Here is an 8,841-nt window from a genome sequence, read left to right on the forward strand (position 1 = left end):
TGTATTCTGATAACCCTCTCGATAAGATCTGTTAGGTTTACATGCATATTCTATGTATTAATAAATGTATCCTCGTGTGTTAGTACCTGTGTGTGTGCGTTGTTTGAGTTATGTCGCATGGTTGGATTCTAAAGCCATCAAAAGAATCAACTTTGTGATTTACTGCTACAATTAATAATTGTCTCAGTAAATGCCCAAACCCTACAGAACTGGTGCCTTCAGAGAGCCACTATGATTACATATTTGGCGTCCCTGGACCGGTTTTCCCTACATTATTTGGCGTCCCTGGGTCAGCTTAATCTACAAAGATAATATATTTCAAGGATGTAAATGCTGTGCTACAGTACGTGCAGAATTTTAGAAAACAGTGTATCAACAAAGTACACTGTTTAGGTTACTTTAGAAGACAATGTACCAAAACAATATATGCTTTCTGGGTCGTTAGAATTAGCTGAAAGTAACTGATTAGCTTTGAATAACAAATCTAGTGCTTCTTCTCTCGCTTTTTGATGTAATCTGTTTTCTCTTAGGGAAAGGGGAACTTTTAGAAAGGACAAAGCGCTGAGCTTTTTTACAGCGCAACATCTTTTAAAAACCCTGTACTGCTTGTAACAAATTGAGTCTCTGGTTGCACTTTGCGAAGTGGCAGCAGGGCTTGCAATATTGAAATAAAGACCTTACTCAGGTGAGAACTCTCTCTTGTGGCTTCCTTGATAGTTCCATGACAATTTGGGGGCTCGTCCGGGATCAGAAACCTGAACGCGAACGGCTGCTGAAACTCCATCTGGACCCTGACAATTTTAGCAAAATTGGACGAACCTCAGAGGATAAATTGTTTATCCTTCCAGAGACGCGTCTGGAGAATTGGCAGCTGTCTGACGCCAGTAGGTGATCCTTAAAAATTAATAGTTTGAGAAGCGAGCCACAGGGGTGTTCTCACGTGGGTTTGATGAGTCTGGGACTCATATAAAGAACTTATCTTAACACAGACGTGTGGTTTTTGCTCTGCGGAGTAGTTGATGTGATAAGGTTCTAAGTAAGGCACCGATTGGTAAAAATGGGAAATTAAAATTCAAAGATGAAAATGGGACCGAGCAGTCCAGCAAAAGTACATGTACGACAAATTCAGAGAAACAATTATAGCCTGGGTTAGAGTAAAAAAAATGTTTTATGTTCATGAACTGTAAAGCTAGGGTAATAGGTGTAAGGGAACTTGCACATAATTTATATATGATAATTAGGGGCCCATAACTATGAAGGATCTTTGTAAGTGAATCAGAATGGACAGAGGAAAGTTGAATTAGGAAAAATAAGTTTTCTGAAGAAGGGGAAACTAAGAAGAGAAGGAGAAGAACGGAAAGAAAGCGAATTGGAAAGCTTATGTAATGGAAAGAGAAATCACAGAAATAATGGGAAGCTTCAAAAAAGACTAGTATTTGCATTATTTGCATTAGTTAAGTCTTTTCCTAAATTGCCTGATGACCGTAAAGAATTTCGAAGAAAGGCAAGCCTTGTTCTTGATTGTCTTAAGCCTAATTACAGTGACATAACCTTGTTGCTAGATTATATTGTTCCTAAAGGTTTACAACGTCCTCTAAAAAGGAGGAGGCAGATTGGCGGATATGTAACCCAAATGATGAAGAAGTATCCATCTAAATTAAACCACACGGACATGGAGAGGAAAAGTTAGGCGGCCGCTTCTAAAAAGAGGTAAGGACTCCTCTTTTCTAAAAAGTCCCTTGTCCTCTCCATGTTGCTGTGGTGCTGAAGCAAGTACAACAGAAAAATGAGTTAATGGTGTATGTGTTTTTAGATGCCTGTTTTGTGAAGGTGGGGTAGAAAAAAAGGGATTGCTGAAGGAATAGCGTCTCGCCCTGCCCGTGCGAAACAATCCAGGTGTTGCATCCTGGTACACGACTGCAGTATGGCTGAAGGTAGTAACTAGAACTGTACTCGCAGAAGAGCCGAAAATGGTAACTCGATTCAACTGTGTGTTTAAAGCCAGGATTTGGAACCTGGTCCGTGTTCCTGAATTGTGATAGTTCGTCAGTTTGTCTCGACTGGGGGGTTCCGCGGGGCGCGTGGGAGAAGTGAAAATGGTTTGGTGTGAAGAAAAAAAAAAGTTTGATTAATCCAAAGTGAAACAAAGAAATATGTCGGACGGAATTTAGGCTGAACAGGAATGTAGAAAAGTGTATGAACATTTGGATAAAAATAAACAATATTTAGAGGAATATTTGAGAATTCAACAGAATATCATAGATGAGACACAAAAATCTCTGATGGAAAAGCTAAAAGCAATGGCTGAACGAAACAAAGTTATATATGCAGAAAAAGAAACAGCAAAAGAAGAAATAGAACGCCTTAAGAGAGAATATAGGAGAAGGGTGGGAATTAGTGTGGAGATTTTTGAAAGAGCATTACCCACCGAAAACTGATTAGACAGCATGTCAGCAGAAGGAAGTGAGGATGTTTCAGATTTTACAGAAAGGTTTATAGCTTTATGGATATTATACTCGGGGTTAGCCGATGAGAAGGAAGTGAATGAAGATACTTCCACAGTAATAAAACAAATTTACTTGAGTGGGTTGATGTTGCTGATGATAAAACCTGATGTTGCCAAGAATGTACAACTATGCTTTCCTGATATTACGGACAGCGGAGACAGATTTGATTTAATAACTCGTGAAGCATGCATGCAGAAGTGCGAGCGCTGCAAATGGGGTAAAAAGACTCCCAAGGAGGAGAAAAGGGAGCCGCCAGTTTGTTGAAATTATTGTGCGACTTTAATGTTATACCGAGATATAAAACCCCAAAGACAAAACTACTAATAAGCTGGTGTACAGTTACTAAAAAAAAGGTGTTTTTTGGAGAAATTGTAAGAAAGAGGCTTGATTTCACAATTAAAGAACATGTCAGAAGCTGAAACGAGAGCCGTGCGTGAACTAACAGTTTTAATCTAGTAAACCCCTCTGTAGCCTTCCTAAATTTATCTCAGGATTTAAATAAAAGTGAAATAATCTTACAGTGTGCAGTAACTGGGGGACACAGGAGCACAGCTGTCCTGGTTTTAGACTAAAACAGCATAAAGATGTGATATAAAGTTTTCTAACGGGTAACAGGAGGCTACAGGAGAAGGGGTGCAAGGGTTGTGTTTAAAGCAAATATAAGCTGTCACAGTCTGCTTGGGAAAAGATGTACAGTTTCAACTACTGATGTGGGTGGGGGACACCCCAGACCTATTTTAGGCCCAGACCGCAGCATTTTATAAGGAATTACTGCATGAAATAGCATTTATGTAAACTAACTCAATAGAGTTATGTGATATTGTGATTGTTTTACCTAATTACGGAATCCATAAGGCCGGGCTACTCCAAGTATTGGATCTAAAGAGGAAAAAAAGGAGTATAAAACCAACTACATGATAAAGCCAGGGTGAATGCCTTCTCAGAACGAGCTTGTCCAGTGACGTATTGGTTTAAGGGGGGTAGTGCAGTCTAAAGACAAAATTGCCTTGACCCCTGCAGCACAAACTGTTTTTGATGTTTTGAAACAAGCTTTCTTGCAGACACTGGCCCTGGACTGTATTCCCTCAGACTGATCATCTGCATGTAATCTGTCTGTAAGTGAAAGAAATGGGTTGTGAGCCGTTGTGCTGGTGCAGGAGCATGGAGATAGGCATCGTCTGGTGGGTTATTATTATTCAGGACCCCTTGATGCGGTGGCCAAGGGGCCGTGTTTATGTGTTGTGCAGGCTACCTGCCTGGCTGTATAAACTGTGAATAATCTGGTGTAGAACTAGCAGACCGAATGAAAATATTTAATTGAAACTTGTAAATATGCTAAATGGAAAATTGTAGCAATTTATATAGACTGTATATATACATTTGGTGTATGCCACAATTTTGGATGGCAGTGAAGGAATAGGGATTTCCCCAACATGGCAGGGACTCCAGTTAAGAATGCTGGGTTTGTCTCTGAACTGTTAGAAGCTTTGCAGCTACTGACTGAAGTAGCTGTGGTAAAGTATAAATCACATAATGAAGAAATGTTTCCAGTAACTCGAGGGAACAACTTTGCAGATGTAGCTGTCAGGTGCACAGTCCTGGTAGAACAGGAGTCTGAGACCCCTGTGAGACCTCTGTTGGTGAAAAGGGGACAGCTACAGGATATTCAGGCTGAGGCCTCTAAAGCAGAGAAAAGGACATGGTTAGAAAAGTGTGTGGTGCTGCCAGCACACTGGATGCCCTGCATGCCCTCACAGCCTAATGCCCTTTGTAGCTCGACAAATGCACTCTGTTGGACACCTGGGTGCGAGTCAAATGGTGTGCTGGTTACCCAAACCTGGGTGGGGACCGTGTTTGAAGCAGTAGCCACTTATGTGGTATCTCAATGTGATGCTTATCAAAGGAACTCAACTACAGTTCAGGTGCAGGTGCTACAGCTCATACGGCCTGCTCCTGAGAAACCTTTCATGCAGTAGCAAATATTTACAATTTACATTTGTAAAGGGAAACCTTGGCTCTTATAATCTGTTTTCCCAGTGGGTTGCTGTCACTGCCTCTGTGTCTACCAAACACTTGATGATGGAGATAAGCCTTCGGTGGGCACTGACCTACCGCTTGTATTATGATCAAGGGACAGGCTGTGGCTGGATTATTCGGGGTGAGATGGACTGAGATCACCCTCAGTCTGCTGGAACAGTGGAATGAAGGAACAGAACTCTAAAAGATCGACTAGACATCAGACTGAAGGAGCGCCATGGGATGCGGGCTGGATCAAACAGAACTGTGTAATAGAGCCTGTTTGATATCATCACAGGCCAATCAACGAAACTTCCTAGAGGGATGAATTTGGCTAATGGATTGTTGAATTTGCTAATTCTCTATTGTAGTATTGTAGGTTGTTAATTGAAGTGGTGCACGGGGCTGGTGAACAGGTGCTGGACACTTGGAGACCTCCAGTAGAGGGAAGACACGACCTGATACCTGGCGAGTGGGTGTGGTGAGGAAGATATACCCTGCCAGATGTTGCAACCCTGCTGGGAAGGACCATATCAAGTGCAACTGACTACCGACTCTGCCATCTGAGTGACAGGATGAGATCGCTGGATCTACGCATTGCGCCGACACCGAACCACTGCACCAGAGACTGAGTGAACATTAATTATTATATTGTCACTGTTTCTGTGTTTGTTGAGCTTCCTGAGGGGGGGCGACAGTGTACCTGTTAAGTGTAAGGAGCTTTACTTTACATAAAATGGGGATATGGAATCAATACTTTATCAGTCAGCCACAAATAATAACCAGAGCTCATGTTGGGATTGTATTGCTATAAAAGATGCTCATGGGAGTAATCCCTTTTGATAGAGGTGATTATTTAGGTTAATTGGCATGGGTAAATAGCCCTGCTTTCAGTCTGAGTGTAACTCAGATGTATTAGAATGGAAATAACTGTATGCTCCTCGCTATAATCACAATTTTAGGCCATTCTCTATTAGGGTGATAGACAGCTGTTTAGGTGACACAGCTGTTGACCAATCTTGTAAAAAAAAAACCCTAAGAAAAATGCTGAGCTCCAGCCCACAGGGATTTACCTGTGCTGTAGGAACTAATGCATGAATAAGGAGACTGGATTCTGGTGAAAGACAGGAAAAAGAGGTGGTGTTCGCTCAGGTGGAGGGGGCCGTGCCAGGTGTCCTGAATTCATGCTTCCCACTGTAAAAAGGTCACAAACGAACTGAGCAAATAGCAGGAGTGATGTCTCCACAGGGATAGATGGGGATCACATGCTTGGGACTGATGTGCACAGCCTTTTTCCTTTTTATGTGGAAGCCTGTCACCCAGAAGCCCAGAAAGACGAGGAATCTAAATGCAAAGCCTCTTTGTATACAAACTGGCCGAATGAAACTGATAATGAGGGGGATATGAGTAATTTGTGGTACAAATTTATAAATCATACTGTAAAGTTAAAGAAATTTAATGCATCTTGTTATGTATGTGCTTTAATGCCTCATTCTACAGCCTCACCCATTTCTCTCCTGGTTAGAATCACTGTTTGGGCCAGGGGGAATGTTTTTCTTTAAGTTAGTAACACCGACTATAGGGGCTGTGATACTTGTCTTTCTGTTTTTGTGTTGCTGTACAAAATATATTATTCCAATGCTTTGAAATATGGTAATGAATATGTTTGCGCATCAGTATGTTCTGATAAGAACGCAAGAATCCGAAGTATGGGAGCCTCCTGGGAGTCCATATGAAGAATCTAACTTTTAATCATTTTCAAGAATAAAAAGAAGGGAATTGAAGTGGAAATCTAATAAGTAAATTGATTCTTAAAAATGTAGAGAGCTTTGAAAAAATATATTGGTGCTTTTAGATAATGTATTTCAAGGATGTAAATGCTGTGCTACAGTGCGTGCAGAATTTTAGAAAACAGTTCGTCAACAAAGTACACTGTTTAGGTTAGTTTAGAAGACAATGTACCAAAACAATATATGCTGTCTGGGTCATTAGAATTAGCTGAAAGTAACTGATTAGCTTTGAATAACAAATCTAGTTTTTCTTCTCTCTCTCTATGATGTAATCTGTTTTCTCTTAGAGAAAGGGGAAGTTTTAGAAGGGCTCCCAATATTGCAATATTGAAATAAAGACCTTACTCAGGTGAGAACTCTCTTTTGTGGCTTCCTTGATAGTTATATTTCCATGACAGAACACACAGCTTCATTACCGAATACATATGCAGGACAACTAGAGAAGACGTTTTACAGAGGAAGGATTTTTAGAAACATCCCATCAGTGACATCACTGAAGTCAACTCCTAGGTACTGTAACTGTCGTGTGGATAGTTTCACAAGAATCAGACAAAGGTTTAAGCATCGCTTGTTCTAGATAAAACTGCAAAAAAAAACAACAACCCATAATGTACTTCTTTGCGGCTCTGTTTGCCCAAATCATATATTCACAACGTGAAATTTAGAAAATCATATTACGTAACCAAAATCCGCAATATGGAAACAGAACCTGTGTAATTGTTGATAGATGATGTACTCGTAACATTGTTACAAGACGAACTACAACATTTAAAAAATGACTTGTATGTACTTGATATCTCTAATCAATCCACGGCGACATTGTTAAAGCAGAGTCCCAGTAAAAATAAACTAAAACGCCCTGGGCATACCGTTTCGCGCTTCTTATTAGTTGCTCAAAAGTAATTTGACCGTATGAAATGCATAATATAAACCTAGAAACATATACGTGAGCAGTATTTACATACTGTAGTATCGGTGTTAAGACATACCTCTCAAATACTGTAAATCAAGCTAAAAATATCTCAAGACCGATTCTGGTCATAATGAAACCAATGTTTCGTGTATGTTTTCTTTAAAGTACCGAGACCAGCCATATACTGTATGTTTATGTTCCAAAATTAATATCGTTTATGCCCTTCACATGCGTTGCAGTATGCTCCTATTCTTTTTATGCTCAGCTACTAAGATTTCCCTTCAGTGGTAAAATTAGATATGAATATTCAATACTTAAACGGGCACAGTTAAGACATTAAATATACATATACATACTGTATACAGTACAGTTTTCATACAGTAATATGTTTATGTTCCTAAATCAATCTCTTTTATGAGCATGTGAAAGGCATGGTGAATCGATTCTCAAAAATTACTGTACTTTGCATGATTGGAAACAAATGCGTGATTGCAAAATGCTGTGGTGTTACTTTTACAAAGACGGTCAATGAAAAAAAGAATGTTGACCAGGGCAATACTTTGAGTTTACACTTACAGCTTGTCCAAGGTCATTCATTATTAATACTTTTAGTAATATCTTCGTTTTTTAAATAACTGAGTTTATTAGCTCCACCTTGCCGAAATTCCGGATACTATTATTTTGCTTGTCATATTATAGGAGAATTTACGGTAACTAGCGGTATTTACCAGTAACTCGCGGTATTTAATGGTAACTTGCGGTAGACTGCGTACAGCGTACCGGAAAATAATGCGGTATCGCCCACGCATTTTGAATGGCTGCATCTGTATGTCCCCCAGCTCTGAGCCCATTGGGCCTGCTGGTGTGACCAGAGCTGCAGCGTCGCCATGCTGGTGGGGGTCAGTTCGGCTTTTCTGTTGGAATGAACAGGGGGGTTACATGATGGTGCTGTCTGTGGTCTGGCTGTCCTGCTGGTCTGGATGAGGGGTGCGTAGTGTGGTGAGGTTCTTGTCCCATCCTGCTCTTGATCCAGGTTGGAGGGTTGCACCGATTCTGAGTCTTGTTAGCTGGTATGGATGGGTTTGGGGGTGTTGATACCAGAGTGGTCCGGGGGGGGGGTGCAGGTGTCTCGGGGGCATTCTTGTTTTTCTGTGAGTTCAGGTTGATTCTGTTGGTTTTGCCACGAATCTCCCTCACGCAGGCAAGCGCTCCCGCATTCCTACGAGCTCTCCCCGTACCAAACGTGCACGTGTCAATCAGTCCTCTGCTTAAACCCTCATCTGCCCCCCGGTCATTGCTCACGATTGAGATTCTCTCCCGGAGCTTACGTACTAACTACACCTTTGCCTTACTACGACTTCTCCCCTGGACCTTAACCCCGCTTTTCCGACTACCGCTTTAGCCACTCGATTTTGTACCTTCGCCTGTTTTACGCTTTCTCGGATCCTGACCCCAGCCTGTCTCTTCGTTTACGCCTCTGCCTTCTGAATCCACACCGACGCAACTTCTACACCTTCCCTGACTCCAAACCCCTGCCAGTCCCTCAACTACACTTTCGCCTGTCGATTCTGTGCCTACGCCTGTGCTACATGTGGAAGACTGAGTCAAAAGGTCA

The sequence above is a fragment of the Lepisosteus oculatus genome, chromosome 14 (assembly GCF_040954835.1).
Source record: "Lepisosteus oculatus isolate fLepOcu1 chromosome 14, fLepOcu1.hap2, whole genome shotgun sequence".
Lineage (NCBI taxonomy): Eukaryota > Metazoa > Chordata > Actinopteri > Semionotiformes > Lepisosteidae > Lepisosteus > Lepisosteus oculatus.